This window comes from Arachis ipaensis, chromosome B4 (genome assembly GCF_059453495.1).
Source record: "Arachis ipaensis isolate K30076 ecotype BB chromosome B4, ASM5945349v1, whole genome shotgun sequence".
NCBI classification, from domain to species: domain Eukaryota; kingdom Viridiplantae; phylum Streptophyta; class Magnoliopsida; order Fabales; family Fabaceae; genus Arachis; species Arachis ipaensis.
The window spans coordinates 111,993,397-112,011,171 of record NC_142439.1 but is presented as its reverse complement, the minus strand read 5'-3'; the positions used below and the strand labels follow the sequence as shown (position 1 = coordinate 112,011,171).

Sequence of the window (17,775 nt, the reverse complement as noted above, 5' to 3'; positions counted from 1 at the left end):
TTCAGAGAAAATGGTTGCTAAACCTGTTTCTTCCACCATTGTTGTTGTTGAAACCTTGTTGAGGTCTCTGTTGATCCTTCCATGAGAGATTTGGATGATTTCTCCATGAAGGATTATAGGTGTTTCTATAGGATTCTCCCATGTAATTCACCTCTTCCATTGCTGGGTTCTCAGGATCATAAGCTTCTTCTTCAGAGGAAGCTTCCTTAGTACTGCTTGTTGTTGCTTGCATTCCAGATAGACTCTGAGAAATCATATTGACTTGTTGGGTCAATATTTTATTCTAAGCCAATATGGCATTCAGAGTATCAATCTCAAGAACTCCCTTCTTCTGAGTTGTCTCATTGTTCACAGGATTCCTTTCAGAGGTGTACATGAATTGGTTATTTGCAACCATTTCAATGAGTTCTTGAGCTTCTGCAGGTGTCTTCTTCAGATGAAGAGATCCTCCAGCAGAGCTATCCAATGACATCTTGGATAGTTCAGACAGACCATCATAGAAGATTCCTATGATGCTCCATTCTGAAAGCATGTCAGAAGGGCACCTTCTGATCAATTGCTTGTATCTTTCCCAAGCTTCATAGAGGGATTCACCTTCCTTCTTTTTGAAGGTTTGGACTTCCACTCTAAGCTTGCTCAATTTTTGAGGTGGAAAGAACTTTGCCAAGAAGGCATTGACTAGCTTTTCCCAAGAGTTCAGGCTTTCTTTAGGTTGTGAATCCAACCATGTCCTAGCTTTGTCTCTTACAGCAAAAGGAAAAAGCATAAGTCTGTAGACTTCAGGGTCAACCCCATTGGTCTTAACAGTGTCACAGATTTGCAAGAATTCAGCTAAGAACTGATGAGGATCTTACAATGGAAGTCCATGAAACTTGCAATTCTGTTGCATTAGAGAAACTAATTGAGGCTTAAGCTCAAAGTTGTTTGCTCCAATGGCAGGGATTGAGATGCTTCTCGCATAGAAATCAGGAGTAGGTGCAGTAAAGTCACCAAGCACCTTCCTTGCATTGTTGGCATTGTTGTTTTCGGCTGCCATGGTTTCTTCTTCTTTGAATAGCTCTGTTAGGCCCTCTAAAGAGAATTGTTCTTTAGCTTCTCTTAGCTTTCTCTTCAAGGTCCTTTCAGGTTCAGGATCAGCTTGAACAAGTATGCCTTTATCTTTGTTCTTGCTCATATAAAAGAGAAGAGAATAAGAAAGTATGGAATCCTCTATGTCACAGTATAGAAATTCCTTGAAATGTCAAAAGAAAAGAAGAATAGAAGGAGAGGATAGAGATGAGAGAATTCAAACTTACTAAAGAATTAGGGTTCGAATTGCACCTTGAGGAGGAATGTTAGTCCCTTAAATAGAAGGATTTGAGAAGAGAGGAAGAATTTTCGAAAATTAATTACAAAATTTTAAAAGGAAATTTGAAAATTTGATTGAGATTTTCGAAAACTAAGATTGGGAAAGAAATAAAGTGATTTTTGAAAAAGATTTTGAAATTAGAAAAAGATATGATTGAAAAAAATTAATTTTAAAAAAGATGTGATTGAAAAGATATGTTTGAAAAGATATGATTGAAAATCAATTTAGAAAAAGAAAATTTTTAAAATTAAAGTTGATTACTTGACTATCAAGAAATTAAAAGATATGATTTTAAAATTTAAAGTTTGATCCTTTCTTAATAGGCAAGTAACAACTTGAAAATTTTGAAGTAAATCTTTAATTGAAGCAAGGATTTTTGAAAATAGTAAAAATAAATATAAAATGGAAAGAAATTGATTTTGAAAGAGATATGATTGAAAAGATATGATTTGAAAAAGATTTGATTTTGAAAAAATATGAAAACTTGAAAAAAATGTGAATTAAAAACAAAATCTTCCCTCTAGTGTCATCCTGGCGTTAAACGCCCAGAATGGTGGCGTTTAACGCCCAAATCTCTACCTTTTTGGGCGTTAAACACCCAGCCAGGTACCCTGGCTGGCGTTTAAACGCTAGTTTTCCTTCTTCACTGGGCGTTTTGAACGCCCAGCTTTTTCTATTTGATTCCTCTGCTGAATGTTCTGAATCTTCAATTCTCTGTATTATTGACTTGAAAAGACACAATTTAAAAATATTTTTTGAATTTTTTTGATGATGAGAAACAATAAAAATGCAACTAAGATCAAATAAACAATGCATGCAGGACACCAAACTTAAAAATTTTCATATAGAAGACACTAACAAATTGAGAATGCATATGAGAAACAACAAAACATACAAAACAAGAGAATTTAAAGATCAGAGCAATGAAATCATCAAGAACAACTTGAAGATCAATGAAGAACAATATGTATAAATTCGAAAAATGTAGGAAGAATTCTGGAGCTGACTTGGAACGCCTATTTAGGCCATCAAATCTCGGACAAAATATGGACTATTATATATTGCTGGAAAGCCCAGGATGTCTACTTTCCAACGCAATTGAGAGCGCGCCAATTGAGCTTCTGTAGCTCCAGAAAATCCACTTTGAGTGTAGGGAGGTCAGAATCCAACAGCATCTGCAGTCCTTTTTCAGCCTCTGAATCAGATTTTTGCTCAAGTCCCTCAATTTCAGCCAGAAAATACCTGAAATTACAGAAAAACACACAAACTCATAGTAAAGTCCAGAAGAGTGATTTTTATTTAAAAACTAATAAAAATATAATAAAAACTAACTAAAATATACTAAAAACATACTAAAAACAATGCCAAAAAGCGTATAAATTATCCGCTCATCAGAAGCGTAGGTCATAAATCATCTTTCCAGTTACAATCACCTTCATAACGTAAAATGAAAAGAAAATGGCTTTCTTCTTTCAAACTTAGATTTAGGCTAACGAGCAATTAATAACACTCCTCTCCCAATGGGTTGCGTGTTCCTCCCCCATGTGCAGAGCCAGTTACATGCTTTTGTCACCGTGAATGGGAATATATCCTCGAATCTCCTAAAAAATGTGGCTAAGTAACCTAGCATGCTTCCCACTACCATGAAGAATGAGAAGAATGTGTATGCTAGTATCTTTTATTGGTTACTGGCGGCAAGGTCATCAAGGAAGGCTTTGAAGGGGGCCTCGATCATGTTAAGCGACGTGTCAAACATCCAAAATCCGATCCCAAAAATGGCTATGGCGTATGACCGGGTTTTCTCAGAGAGGTTGTCTCTAAAGACGTAGCCGATGTTTGCGGCGAAGCCAATCTTCAAAAGAGCTATGGTGACAACAACGGTATTGGCAAGGATGAAAGGACAATAGCGTCGAAGTTTACAAGTGTATCAGTTGCTGTATTAACTGAGAATGGGTTGGAAAACTGATCTAGAAATGGGGATACTATAGTGTGAATACTAGTAAGTGACCCGTGCGATGCACGGGGATCACACTAGGATCACACGGGGAATGCTCATACAAAAATTTATATAATACATTATATATAAATAACATAATTCTATAATCGAATTAAATTATATTTTAAATACTATAATAAGTGATTTAAGAACCATCTTAAAAATTTTTTTATTTGGAATAACTGAATTAGCTAAAACCAGGGGAAACTGGGGGTAGGTAGTTTATCTGGGGTGGATGCCTCCTAAAGAGTAATAGAGGTGTGTGAAAGTAGGCTCAAGATACACCAAACTACAACTGGGTGCTTACTTGTTGAAAGTGAAACCACTCTTATTGAGAAGCAATTGGGCTTAAAAAAGAAGGCATTAGGGGTAAAATTTGAGGAGCAAGTAGAAAATGGGTTGTTGTATAGAAGGTAATGGTTTAATCTTTTGAGAGACAATTGAGGAAGAGAAGGTATCAGAATACAAAATAAGAAAAATTGGGCTTGGGGGTGGTAGAAAGAGAGAGACAGCGGTAACTGGTAACAGAGATTATTACAAAATGCTTGGAAATAAGAAAGAAAAAGTATGAAAAACAACACAGGGTTGAGATAGAGAGCTTTCAAACTTTCGAGGGATGGAGGATGGAGATTACTTAGTAGTTTCAGAGGCTTTGTAACCCCCCTCCCCGAGCATTTCACAAAAGAAATTGGAGAGAAATTGGAGGAAGAGAAGGTATCAGAATACAAAAGAATGTATCAGAATACAAAAGAAGAAGAATTAGGGTTGGAGGTGGTGGAAAGAGAGAAAGTGGTAACTGATAACAAAGACTATTGCAAAATTCCTGGAAATAAGAAAGAAAAATCATGAAAGTCAACACAGGGTTGAAAAAGAGAGCTTTTAAACTTTCGAGGGATGGATAATAGGAAATAAGAAAGAAAAATATTGAAAGAAAACATCGGGTTGAGAGAGAGAGCTTTTGAACTTTTAAGGGATGGAGGATGGAAATTATTTTGTAGTTTCAGAGACTTCATCCTCCCCTCCTCTCCCTCCCTCCCCCCCCCCAAGATTTTCACAATTCCATAGAAGGAAGTGACAAACAGATTTCTGCTAGTAAAGAATTTCACAAATAAGTTCTCGTTGCTAGTATAGTTTCTAAACCAACAGAGAATCCTTTCGTACAAAAGTTTTGGTTGTCACTTAAGCAAACCCAATAAAAATATAAACCGAAGTATTTAAACCTCGGGTCGTCTCTCAAGGAATTGCAGGGAAGTATAATTTATTATTGGTCATGGAAAAGTATCTTTTTGGGATTTTGAAATAGGGAACAAGGAAAGTAAATTACAAGAAAGTAAAATTAATAACTAGAAAACTCTTGGCAAGGTATGAGAACTGGACGTCCTATCCTAGTTATCCTTATCAATTGTGATAAGAATTGTTCATTGCTCCCACTTAGTTAACCCTTACTAAATAAAGGAAAGTCAAGTGGACAAATTAATTTGATTCCTCAAGTCCTAGTCAACTCCTAAGGAAAGACTAGCTTTAGAGGGATCCAAATCAACCAGCAAATTCCAATTATCAATCAACGAAGGAGTTTGATAACTCAAGAGTCTCCAATTACTCAACCAATGCCAAAAGGAGAGAACTCTAACTTAAATTGAAAGCATCAATAACATAAATAGAAGAAAACAAGCATAAACATGAAATACCTCAAAGTGTATTAAACAGAAAATCAAATCTAACATGAGAAATTCATAAATTAACTTGGGAAAATAAATAAACTAGAACACTAGAGCAAATAAAAGTAGAAGAGAAACTAAATTAAAGGAACATTGAACCTGGAATTGAGAAGAAATAAACCTAAAACTAAGAGAAATCCTAAAACCTAGAGAGAGGAGAGAGCTTCTCTCTCTCTCCAAACTACATCTAAACCTCAAAATTATGCAAATAAAAGTATGTTTCAATGTGTGTTGAGTTTCTGCTTGTCCCTAGGCTTTAGTCTACATTTCTGGGCCGAAAACTAGGTCCAAACTCAGCCCAAAATCGCCCCCAGCATTTTCTGCGATTTCTGCAGGTAGCGCATGTCACGCGTATGCGTCAGTCACGCGCACGCGTCGCTGGTCGTCCTCGCGTGTCACGCGTACGCGTCAGGTACGCGCACGCGGTACTGTGCAATCTTGCTTATCACGCGTGTGGGTTAGGTACGCACACGCGTCACTGTGAATTTCTCCAGATCACGCGCACGCGCGAGCCATGCGTGCGCGTCGATGCTCGCTGATTGTCTCCTTTATTTCTTGTGTTCGTTCTATTTATGCAAGCTTCCTCTTCATCCTCTAAGCCATTCCTGCCCTATAAAGCCTGAAAACACTGAACACACAGATCACGGCATCGAATGGTATGAAAGGACATTAAAAATAACAATTTAAAGGCTTAGGAAGTAAGTTTTCAATCATAGAACAAAATTGGGAAGGAATTGTAAAATCATGCAATTTATATGAATAAGTGTGAGTTTAGTGGACAAAATCCACTCAATTAAGCACAAGATGTACCACAAAATAGTGGTGCATCAAATCTCCCAACACTTAAACATTAGCATGTCCTCATGCTGAGCTCAAGGAGATCAAAAGAATGAATGGGAAAAAGTAAGACTCATGAAATGCAACCTATATATGAATGCAACTATATGCTAAGATGTCTCTGCCTACTTGGTTAAAAGTAAACAAGTTATCCAAGACAAATATAAATCAGATTCCACTAATTCAAATCATATAATAAGAGGCAAGTAAACTTGTAAGAAGATAGCTCATGAAAGCAGGGAACACAGAATCAAGCATTGAACCCTCACTGGTAGTGTATATGCACTCTATTCGCTCAAGTGTCTAGGGTTAATTCACTCTATTCTTATCTAGTCATGCTTTCTAAAACTTTGTTCTTCATCTAACCAATCAACAAATATTTAATGTACCAATGCAAACATCATAAGGTCTTTTCAAGGTTGTAACGAGGCTAAGGTAAGCGTAAAGGTACATGTATGGCCAAGTGAGCTAAAATATGAATCTTTGACTAACCTAAATTCTCACCTAACATTCACACACTCTATATAACTCTAAAATCATGCCTAGTTACCCATAATTCCCACTTTTGCATCACATACTCATGTATCAACTTTTCTTTAGTTTCACCACATATGCATTGATCTTTTATTTTAAACTTAGCATTGGGGTAATTTTGTCCCCTTATTTATTTATTTATTTATTTATTTGAATATTTTTGGGTTTTTTTTTCATCATGAAAGCAAACATAACATATCAATGCACATGAGTTTTTAATTTTTCTGGTCTCATATGAGTATGCACCCAAATTCCCAATATTCTGTCAATGAAACATTGTACACTTTTATCAACCCAAGTTCCCACAGTTCTCCATACTTAATCGATACACAATCTCTATCTTAAGCTAACCAAAGATTCAATTTATGTAATTAATTATTTTTCTTCTTAAGGCTAGTGACGTGGTAAAATATAGAACAAATGGGGATTAAAAGGCTCAAGGTGGCAAATAAAGGTGATTGAAAAGGTAGGCTATTTGGGATAAGTGAGCTAATAACAATTGATGGCCTCAATCATATGCAAGCATGTAAATACACTAAACACTGGACATATAGAATGGAACAAAGTAAAGATTGCAATTATAGAGAAAGAAAACACACAAGAATAAAATATTATGGTTAAATAATGTAACCATGTAATTAAGCTCAAATCTCGTAGGTTGTGTGTTCTTAGCTATAATTCATGTTCCAAATTACAATCCTCAAACAAGTTTAACACAAATTTTTAATTTAAATTAGTAAAATATTGTAAAAAAAAAGGGTCTTGAAAAGAAACTCATTACTTTAACCAATCAGTGGTTAAATAAGCCCAAAAATCAAACAAACATATAATCAAACATGCAAATGCAACCATGAACTAATAAAGAAAATTAAACATTGGTGTTGAAAAGAAGGTAACTAACCCCCGAAAGTCGGTATCGACCTCCCCACACTTAAAGATTGCACCGTCTTCGGTGCATGCTAAGATGTGCCAGTGGATGGGTTGTTCCAACTGATGCTTTTCTACAAAGGCTGTGCAGAGGGACTTGTCTGTTGCCCCATATAGAAGTTCTTCTATTTCCCTTCTTGATGACCATCCTGAAAGAAGAGAAAAAGGAAGAAAAGTAACCCAGAAATGAAGATAAGAAAACAAATAGAGTATGGATGGGTTAATGCCGAATAATAAGGGTCGCAATTACATGGTAGCTACAACATGCAAGTGAGAAGATAGTAGAAGCAGATGACATATCAATAGTGCAAGAATTGCAACAATGGGAAGAGAGTGTGGGTAATGAAAGACAGTATAAGTGCACATCAATGCAAATGGAACGCAAATATCATAGAAGAATAGCATTGACTTATGAATAATAATACCCAATCAGAATAGAACAAGCCATGAAGCACCAGGATAATTCAAGAAAAGATGTAACAGTTGAATAAGAAAATTTAACACTAATGCAAAAATAAAAACATGCACACAATTGAAATGCAATGAATGAAAGTATCCAGATAAATTAAGTAAAATAGAATGGAAAATAATAGGGATGAGAAGTTGAAGAAATGAAGAAGAAGAAGGTAAGAAAAGAGGAGGGAAAAAGGAGAAAGGAGAGAAAAAAGAAGTAAGAATTTAAAAACAGGGCACGACGCGTGTGCGTGCATCACGCGTAAGCGTGAAAACTGAATCAGCCATGCAACGCATAAGCGTCGTCCAGGCGTACACGTGGATGGCAAAAAAATCGCACAATGAAGCGTGAGCGTCGGTCACGCGTACGCATGACGACTCGCACACTTCCAGCACAGTGGCCGCACAACTTTCTGTCTAATTCACCTTTTAGCCAATTTTTTCATTCCACGCGTAAGTGTCATCATTGGCAATAACGCATGGGACGCGTACGCGTGAGTCATGCATACGCGTGGGTCTGGTTGTGCGCCTAGCATACCAGCCGCACGATTCCATCACAACTCTCTATTCATTGGATGGAAGCGTCGAATTGATATCGACGCCCACGCGTGGGTTGATTTTTTTTAATGCAGAATGCAGAATGCAGATGCTAATGCAAACATGATGAATGAGCACTAATAAAAATAGAATAAGATAAAACTAAGAAGAAAACAGAGTAAAATAAAATTGAGACTGAAAAAGAACGATCATACTATGGTGGGTTGTCTCCCACCTAGCACTTTTAGTTAAAGTCCTTAAGTTGGACATTTGGTGAGCTCCATGTCATGGCGGCTTGCGCTTGAGCTCATCTAGGAATTCCCGCCAATGTTTGTACTTCCAGTAGCCTCTGGGGTCCCAAACTAGGTGCATACAGCCTTCAAGCAAGTTAAAGCAAGTGACAAGTCCCCAAGAGTGTTGATTGCTAGAATGAATTCCGGGGTCCCAAATCTTACTTTTGCACCCGTCTTTGTGTTGATCATCATTGTTCCAACCAGGTGGCAAGCAATCTGAATTCTCACTGAAGTGTCTAAACAACTTCCTAGACCCATTCAATTGAGCTCTACACCAATCCTTGCAATGCAACTTAGAGCTTTCAACCATATTGAACCTTGCATGACAACTCTTATCACTGACCATCTCCCTCTTACTCTTAAAGCCACAAAGAGCTCTAAGTTGACCATCCGTCTCAAACAAACCATATTCAAGTGGGATTATAAATCTTAGAGATAAGAGGTTTACCCACTTGAATGAAAGGATGGATGGTGATGGCTTAGGGAGAGGTGCTTCTAATGGCTTTACAAGCTCCACTCCCTTGTGCTCTTCTCTGAGTTCTTCCACCTCTTTGCAAGCCTCTTCAACTTCAACTGCACCCTGATCAAATTCTTCTAATTCTTCCCCATCACTTAAGTCATAAGTTGGGGGTTTAGAAAAGTCTACCTCCACATCATTTTTAGATTCACTTGGAGAAGGTTCTTCAAAATCAAGGGGTTCAGTTCCGAATGCAAGTTCATCACTAGGAGGGCTTGACTCATGATCATCATCACCAAGGGAACTTGCCTCTTGATCTATTCCATCCAATTCTTAATAAAGAACATGCCTTGGAGGTTGTGCACTGGTGCACGAAATTGTGATCATCAACAATGGCGCCAAAGACTTGGAGCTCTCAAACGTGAATCACACTTTGTCACAATTCCGCACAACTAACCAGTAAGTGCACTGGGTCGTCCAAGTAATAAACCTTACGTGAGTAAGGGTCGATCCCACGGAGATTGTCGGCTTGAAGTAAGCTATGGTCATCTTGTAAATCTCAGTCAGGCAGATTCAAATGGTGATGGAGGATTGATAATTAAAAGATGAATAAAACATAAAATAAAGATAGAGATACTTATGTAATTCATTGGTGGATTTCAGATAAGCGTATGAAGATGCTTTGTTCCCCTTGAACCTCTACTTTCCTATTGCCTTCTTCCAATCATTCATACTCCTTTCCATGGCAAGCTTTATGTTGGGTATCACCGTTGTCAATGGATACATCCCGTCCTCTCAGTGAAAATGGTCCTGATGCTCTGTCACAACATCGTCTAATCAGCTGTCGGTTCTTGATCATGTCGGAATAGGATCCATTGATCCTTTTGCGTCTGTCACACGCCCCACAATCACGAGTTTGAAGCTCGTCACAGTCATCCCTTCCCAGATCCTACTCGGAATACCACAGACAAGGTTTAGACTTTTCGGATCTCAGGAATGGCCGCCAATAATTCTAGCCTATACCACGAAGGTTCCAATCTTAGATCAGAAACTCAAGAGATACACACTCAACCGAAGGTAGAACGGAGGTGGTTGTCAGGAACACGTTCATAGGTGAGAATGATGATGAGTGTCACGGATCATCACATTCATCAAGTTGAAGAACAAGTGATATCTTAGAGAAGAAGTAGGCGTGAATTGAATAGAAAAACAGTAGTAATTGCATTAATTCATGAAGAACAGCAGAGCTCCACACCTTAATCTATGGTGTGTAGAAACTCCACCGTTGAAAATACATAAGAACAAGGTTCAGGCATGGCCGTGAGGCCAGCCCCAAATGTGTCTAAGATAGCATAAGACTTATCAAAGATGAAAATACAATAGCAAAAGGTCCTATTTATAGAAAACTAGTGGCCTAGGGTTACAGAAATGAGTAATTAATGCAGAAATCTTCTTCCGGGCCCACTTGGTGTGTGCTTGGGCTGAGCATTGAAGCTTTCATGTGTAGAGACTTTTCTTGGAGTTAAACACCAGCTTTTGTGCCAGTTTGGGCGTTTAACTCCAGCTTTTGTGCCAATTCTGGAGTTAAACGCCAGCATTCTTGGGCTGACTTGGAACACCGGTTTGGGCCATCAAATCTCGGGCAAAGTATAGACTATTATATATTGCTGGAAAGCCCAGGATGTTTACTTTCCAACGCAATTGAGAGCGTGCCAATTGGGCTTTTGTATCTCTAGAAAATCCACTTTGAGTGCAGGGAGGTCAGAATCCAACAGCATCTGCAGTCCTTTTTCAGCCTCTTAATCAGATTTTTGCTCAGATCCCTCAATTTCAGCCAGAAAATACCTAAAATCACAGAAGAACACACAAACTCATAGTAAAGTCCAGAAGAGTGATTTTTATTTAAAAACTAATAAAAACATAATAAAAACTAACTAAAATATACTAAAAACATACTAAAAACAATGCCAAAAAGCGTATAAATTATCCGCTCATCACAACACCAAACTTAAATTGTTGCTTGTCCTCAAGCAACTGAAAATCAAATAGGATAAAAATTAGAGAATATACAATGAATTCCAAAAACATCTATAAAGATCAGTATTAATTAGATGAGCGGGGCTTTTAGCTTTTTGCCTCTGAACAGTTTTGGCATCTCACTTTATCCTTTGAAGTTCAGAATGATTGGCATCTATAGGAACTCAAAATCCGGATAGTGTTATTGATTCTCCTAGTTAAGTATGTTGATTCTTGAACACAGCTACTTCATGAGTCTTGGCCGTGGCCCTAAGCACTTTGTTTTCCAGTATTACCACCGGATACATAAATGCCACAGACACATAACTGGGTGAACCTTTTCAGATTGTGACTCAGCTTTGCTAGAGTCCCCAATTAGAGGTGTCCAAGGTTCTTAAGCACACTCTTCTTTTTGCTTTGGACCTCGACTTTAACCGCTCAGTCTCAAGTTTTCACTTCACACCTTCACGCCACAAGCACAAGGTTAGGGACAGCTTGGTTTAGCCGCTTAGGCCAGGATTTTATTCCTGTGGGCCCTCCTATCCACTGATGCTCAAAGCCTTGGATCCTTTTTATCACCCTTGCCTTTTGGTTTAAAGGGGTATTGGCTTTTTCTGCTTGCTTTTTTCGCATATATCTTTTTTTCTGCAAGCTTTTCATTGCTTTTTCTTGCTTCAAGAATCAATTTTATGATTTTTCAGATCATCAGATAACATTTCCCCTTTTCCTTTCATTCTTTCAAGAGCCAATAATTTTAACATTCATAAACAATCAAATTAAAAAATATGCACTATTCAAGCATTCATTCAGAAAAACAATAGCATTGCATCCACATCAAAATAATTAAACTGTTTTAAAATTCAAAATTCATGTACTTCTTTTTCTTTTTCAATTAAAAACATTTTTCATTTAAGAAAGGTGATGGATTTATTTTCATAGCTTTAAGGCATAGACACTTAGACACTAATGATCATGTAATAAAGACACAAACATAGATAAACATAGAGCACAATTTTCGAAAAAAAAAACAGAAAATAAGAACAATGAAATAAAAGAACGGGTCCACCTTAGTGATGGCGGCTTGTTCTTCCTCCTGAAGATCTTATGGAGTGCTTGAGCTCCTCAATATCTCTTCCTTGCTTTTGTTGCTCCTCTCTCATGGTTCTTTGATCTTCTCTAATTTCATGGAGGAGGATGGAATGCTCTTGGTGCTCCACCCTTAGTTGTCCCATGTTGGAACTTAATTCTCCTAGGGAGGTGTTGATTTGCTCCCAATAATTTTGTGGAGGAAAATGCATCCCTTGAGGCATCTCAGGGATTTCATGATGAGGAAATTTCTCATGCTCTTGTCCATGAGTGGGATCTCTTGTTTGCTCCATCCTTTTCTTAGTGATGGGCTTATCCTTATCAATGAGGATGTCTTCCTCTATGTCGATTTCAGCCGAATTGCAGAGGTGATAAATGAGATGAGGGAAGGCTAGCCTTGTCATAGTGGAGGACTTGTCTGCCACCTTGTAGAGTTCTTGGGATATAACCTCATGAACTTTCACTTCTTCTCCAATCATGATGCTATGTATCATGATAACCCGGTCTATAGTAGCTTCGGCCCGGTTGCTAGTAGGAATGATTGAGCGTTGGATGAACTCCAACCATCCCCTAGCCACGGGCTTGAGGTCATGCCTTCTTAGTTGAACCGGCTTCCCTCTTGAATCTCTCTTCCATTGAGCGCCTTCTTCACAGATGTCCATGAGGACTTGGTCCAACCTTTGATCAAAGTTGACCCTTCTAGTGTAGGGGTGTGCATCTCCTTGCATCATGGGCAAGTTGAATGCCAACCTTACATTTTTCGGACTAAAATCCAAGTATTTCCTTCGGACCATTGTAAGCCAATTCTTAGGGTCCGGGTTCACACTTTGATCATGGTTCTTGGTGATCCATGCATTGGCATAGAACTCTTGAACCATTAAGATCCCGACTTGTTGAATGGGGTTGGTGAGAACTTCCCAACCTCTTCTTCAGATCTCATGTCGGATCTCCGGATATTCGCCCTTTTTGAGCTTAAAAGGGACCTCGGGGATCACCTTCTTCTTGGCCAAAACTTCATAGAAGTGGTCTTGACGCACCCTTGAGAGGAATCTCTCCATCTCCTATGACTCGGAGGTGGAAGCTTTTGCCTTCCCTTTCCTCTTTCTAGAGGTTTCTCCGGCCTTTGGTGCCATAAATGGTTATGGAAAAACAAAAAGCTTTAGCTTTTACCACACCAAACTTAGAAGGTTGCTCGTCCTCGAGCAAAAGAAGAAAGAAGATAGTAGAAGAAGAAGAAATAGAGGAGATGGAGGGGGCTTTATGTGTCGGCCAAGGGGGATAGGTAGTGTGTATGTTGGGTGAAAATGAAGGAGTGAAGATGGGTTTATATAGGAGTGGGGAGGGGGTATGGTTCGGCCATTATGGGTGGGTTTGGGTGGGAAAGTGGTTTGAATTTGAATGGTGAGGTAGGTGGGGTTTTATGATGGATGGATGTGGATTGGTGAAGGGTTTTTGGGGAAGAGGTATTGAGGTGATTGGTGAATGGGTGAAGAAGAGAGAGAGAGGTGGGGTAGGTGGGGATTCTGTAGGGTCTACAGATCCTGAGGTGTCAAGGATTTCTCATCCCTGCACCATGTGGCGTGTAAAATGCCTCTTGCTGTTAATCCTGGGGTTAAACTCCAGGTTGCTGCCCATTTCTAGCGTTTAATGCCAGCTTCTTGCCCATTCCTCGCGTTAAACGCCAGTCTGGTGCCCTTTTCTAGCGTTAAACGCCCAGAATGGTGCCAGACTGGGCGTAACGCCCATTCTGCTACCTTTACTGGCGTTTAAACGCCAGTAACTATCTCCTCCAGGGTGTTCTGTTTTTCATTCTATTTTTCACTTTGTTTTTGCTTTTTCAATTATTTTTGTGGCTTCACATGATCATCAACCTAAAGAAAACATAAAATAACAATAGAAAATAGAAAACTATCATAGAATAGTAACGATTGGGTTGCCTCCCAACAAGCGCTTCTTTAATGTCAATAGCTTGACAGTGGGCTCTCATGGAGCCTCACAGATGTTCAGAGCAATGTTGGAACCTCCCAATACCAAACTTAGAGTTTGAATGTGGGGGTTCAACACCAAACTTAGAGTTTGACTGTGGGGGCTCTGTTTGACTCTGTATTGAGAGAAGCTCTTCATGCTTCCTCTCCATGGTGACAGAGGGATATCCTTGACCTTTAAACACAAGGGAGTCTTCATTCACTTGAATGATCAATTCTCCTCTGTCAACATCAATCACAGCTTTTGCCGTGGCTAGGAAGGGTCTGCCAAGGATGATGGATTCATCCATACACTTCCCAGTCTCTAGGACTATGAAATCAGCAAGGATGAAATGGTCTTCAACCTTTTCCAAGACATCCTCTACAAGTCCATAAGCTTGTTTCTTTGAATTGTCTGCCATCTCCAGTGAGATTCTAGCAACTTGTACCTCAATGATCCCTAGCTTCTCCATTACAGAGAGAGGCATAAGGTTTATGCTTGACCCTAGGTCACACAGAGCCTTCTCAAAGGTCATGGTGCCTATGGTACAAGGGATTGAGAACTTTCCAGGGTCCTGTCCCTTTTGAAGTAATCTCTGCCTAGTCAAGTCATTTAGTTCTTTGATGAGCAATGGAGGTTCATCCTCCCAAGTCTCATTACCAAATAACTTGGCATTTAGCTTCATGATTGCTCCAAGGTACTTAGCAACTTGCTCTTCAGTGACATCTTCATCCTCTTCAGAGGAAGAATATTCATCAGAGCTTATGAATGGCAGAAGTAGATTTAATGGAATCTCTATGGTCTCAGTATGAGCCTCAGATTCCCATGGTTCCTTATTAGGGAACTCCATGGAGGTCAGAAGACGTCCATTGAGGTCTTCCTCAGTGGGAATCACTGCCTCTTCCTCCTCTCCAAGTTCGGTCATGTGAGACATGTTTATGGCCTTGCACTCTCTCTTTGGATTCTCTTCTGTATTGCTTGGGAGAGTACTAGGAGGGAGTTCAGTAACTTTCTTACTCAGCTGACCCACTTGTGCCTCCAAATTTCTAATGGAGGACCTTGTTTCAGTCATAAAACTTTGAGTGGTTTTGATTAGATCAGAGACAATGATTGTTAAGTCAGAAGGGTTTTGCTTAGAATTCTCTGTCTGTTGCTGAGAAGATGATGGAAAAGGCTTGCTATTGCTAAACCTGTTTCTTCCACCATTGTTGTTGTTGAAACCTTGTTGGGGTCTCTGTTGATCCTTCCATGAGAGATTTGGATGATTTCTCCATGAAGGATTATAGGTGTTTCCATAGGATTCTCCCAGGTAATTCACCTCTTCCATTGCTGGGTTCTCAGGATCATAAGCTTCTTCTTCAGAAGAAGCTTCCTTAGTATTGCCTGTTGCTGCTTGCATTCCAGACAGACTCTGAGAAATCATATTGACTTGTTGGGTCAATATTTTATTCTGAGCCGATATGGCATTCAGAGTATCAATCTCAAGAAATCCTTTCTTCTGAGTTATCCCATTATTCACAGGATTCCTTTCAGAAGTGTACATGAATTGGTTATTTGCAACCATTTCAATGAGTTCCTGAGCTTCTGCAGGCGTCTTCTTCAGATGAAGAGATCCTCCAGCAGAGCTATCCAATGACATCTTGGATAGTTTAGACAGACCATCATAGAAGATTCCTATGATGCTCCATTCTGAAAGCATGTCAGAAGGGAACCTTCTGATCAATTGCTTGTATCTCTCCCAAGCTTCATAGAGGGACTCACCATCCTTCTGTCTAAAGGTTTGGACTTCCACTCTAAGCTTGCTCAATTTTTGAGGTGGAAAGAACTTTGCCAAAAAGGCATTGACTAGCTTTTCCCAAGAGTTCAGGCTTTCCTTAGGTTGTGAATCCAACCATGTTCTAGCTCTGTCTCTTACAGCAAAAGGAAAAAGCATAAGTCTGTAGACTTCAGGGTCAACCCCATTGGTCTTGACAGTGTCACAGATTTGCAAGAATTCAACTAAGAACTGATGAGGATCTTCCAATGGAAGTCCATGAAACTTGCAATTCTGTTGCATTAGAGAAACTAATTGAGGCTTAAGCTCAAAGTTGTTTGCTCCAATGGCAGGGATTGAGATGTTTCTCCCATAGAAATCAGGAGTAGGTGCAGTAAAGTTACCAAGCACCTTCCTTGTATTGTTGGCATTGTTGTTGTTTTCGGCTTCCATGGTTTCTTCTTCTTTGAAGAGCTCTGTTAGGCCCTCTAAAGAGAATTGTTCTTTAGCTTCTCTTAGCTTTCTCTTCAAGGTCTTTTCAGGTTCAGGATCAGCTTGAACAAGTATGCCTTTATCTTTGTTCCTGCTCATATGAAAGAGAAGAGAACAAGAAAGTAGGGAATCCTCTATGTCACAGTATAGAGATTCCTTGAGGTGTCAGAGGAAAAGAAGAATAGAAGGAGGAGGTGGAGAAGAGGGAATTCGAACTTATCAAGAGGGATAGAGTTCGAATTGCACCTTGATGAGGAGTCTTAGTCCTTTAAATAGAAGGATGTGAAAAGAGGGGAAGAATTTTCGAAAATTAATTAAAAGATTTTAAAAAGAAATTTGAAAATTTGATTGAGATTTTCGAAAACTAAGATTGGGAAAGAAATAAAGTGATTTTTGAAAAAGATTTTGAAATTAGAAAAAGATATGATTGAAAAAATTAATTTTGAAAAAGATGTGATTGAAAAGATATGGTTGAAAAGATATGATTGAAAATCAATTTAGAAAAAGAAAAATTTTTTAAAATTAAAGTTAATTACTTGATTATCAAGAAATTAAAAGATATGATTTTAAAATTTAAAGTTTGATCCTTTCTTAATAGGCAAGTAACAACTTGAAATTTTTTGAAGTAAATCTTTAATTGAAGCAAGGATTTTTGAAAATTGGTAAAAATAAATATAAAATGGAAAGAAATTAATTTTGAAAGAGATATGATTTGAAAAAGATTTGGTTTTGAAAAATTATGAAAACTTGAAAAAAATGTGAATTAAAAACAAAATCTTCCCTCTAGTGCCATCCTGGCGTTAAACGCCCAGAATGGTGCCCATTCTGGCATTTAACGCCCAAATCTCTACCTTTTTGGGCGTTAAACGCCCAGCCTGGTACCCTAGCTGGCGTTTAAATGCCAGTTTTCCTTCTTCACTGGGCGTTTTGAACGCCCAGCTTTTTCTGTTTGATTCCTCTGCTGAATGTTCTGAATCCTCAATTCTCTGTATTATTGACTTGAAAAGACACAATTTTGAAAAATATTTTTGAATTTTTAATGATGAGAAACAATAAGAATGCAACTAAGATCAAGTAAACAATGCATGCAGGACACCAAACTTAAAAATTTTCGTATAAGAGACACTAACAAATTGAGAATGCATATGAGGAACAACAAAACACACAAAACAAGAGAATTTAAAGATCAGAGCAATGAAATCATCAAGAACAACTTGAAGATCAATGAAGAACATGCATGAATTCGAAAAATGCAAGAAGAACAAAAACATGCAATTGACACCAAACTTAAAAATTAATACTAGACTCAAACAAGAAACATAAAATATTTTTTGTTTTTATGATTTTATAAATTTTTTTTTGT

General features: G+C 38.3%; 2 non-coding genes across 2 annotated transcripts; both read left to right on the top strand.

The window, feature by feature from the left end:
* The first annotated feature begins 526 nt into the window (after positions 1-526).
* Positions 527-634, top strand: LOC148568798 (small nucleolar RNA R71). The gene has a single exon (XR_015882617.1). It is a non-coding gene; the product is annotated as a small nucleolar RNA R71 (small nucleolar RNA).
* Positions 635-15,860: 15,226 nt separating this feature from the next.
* On the top strand, positions 15,861-15,968 carry LOC148568797 (small nucleolar RNA R71). Its single transcript, XR_015881674.1, has one exon. It is a non-coding gene; the product is annotated as a small nucleolar RNA R71 (small nucleolar RNA).
* The last annotated feature ends 1,807 nt before the right edge of the window (positions 15,969-17,775 follow it).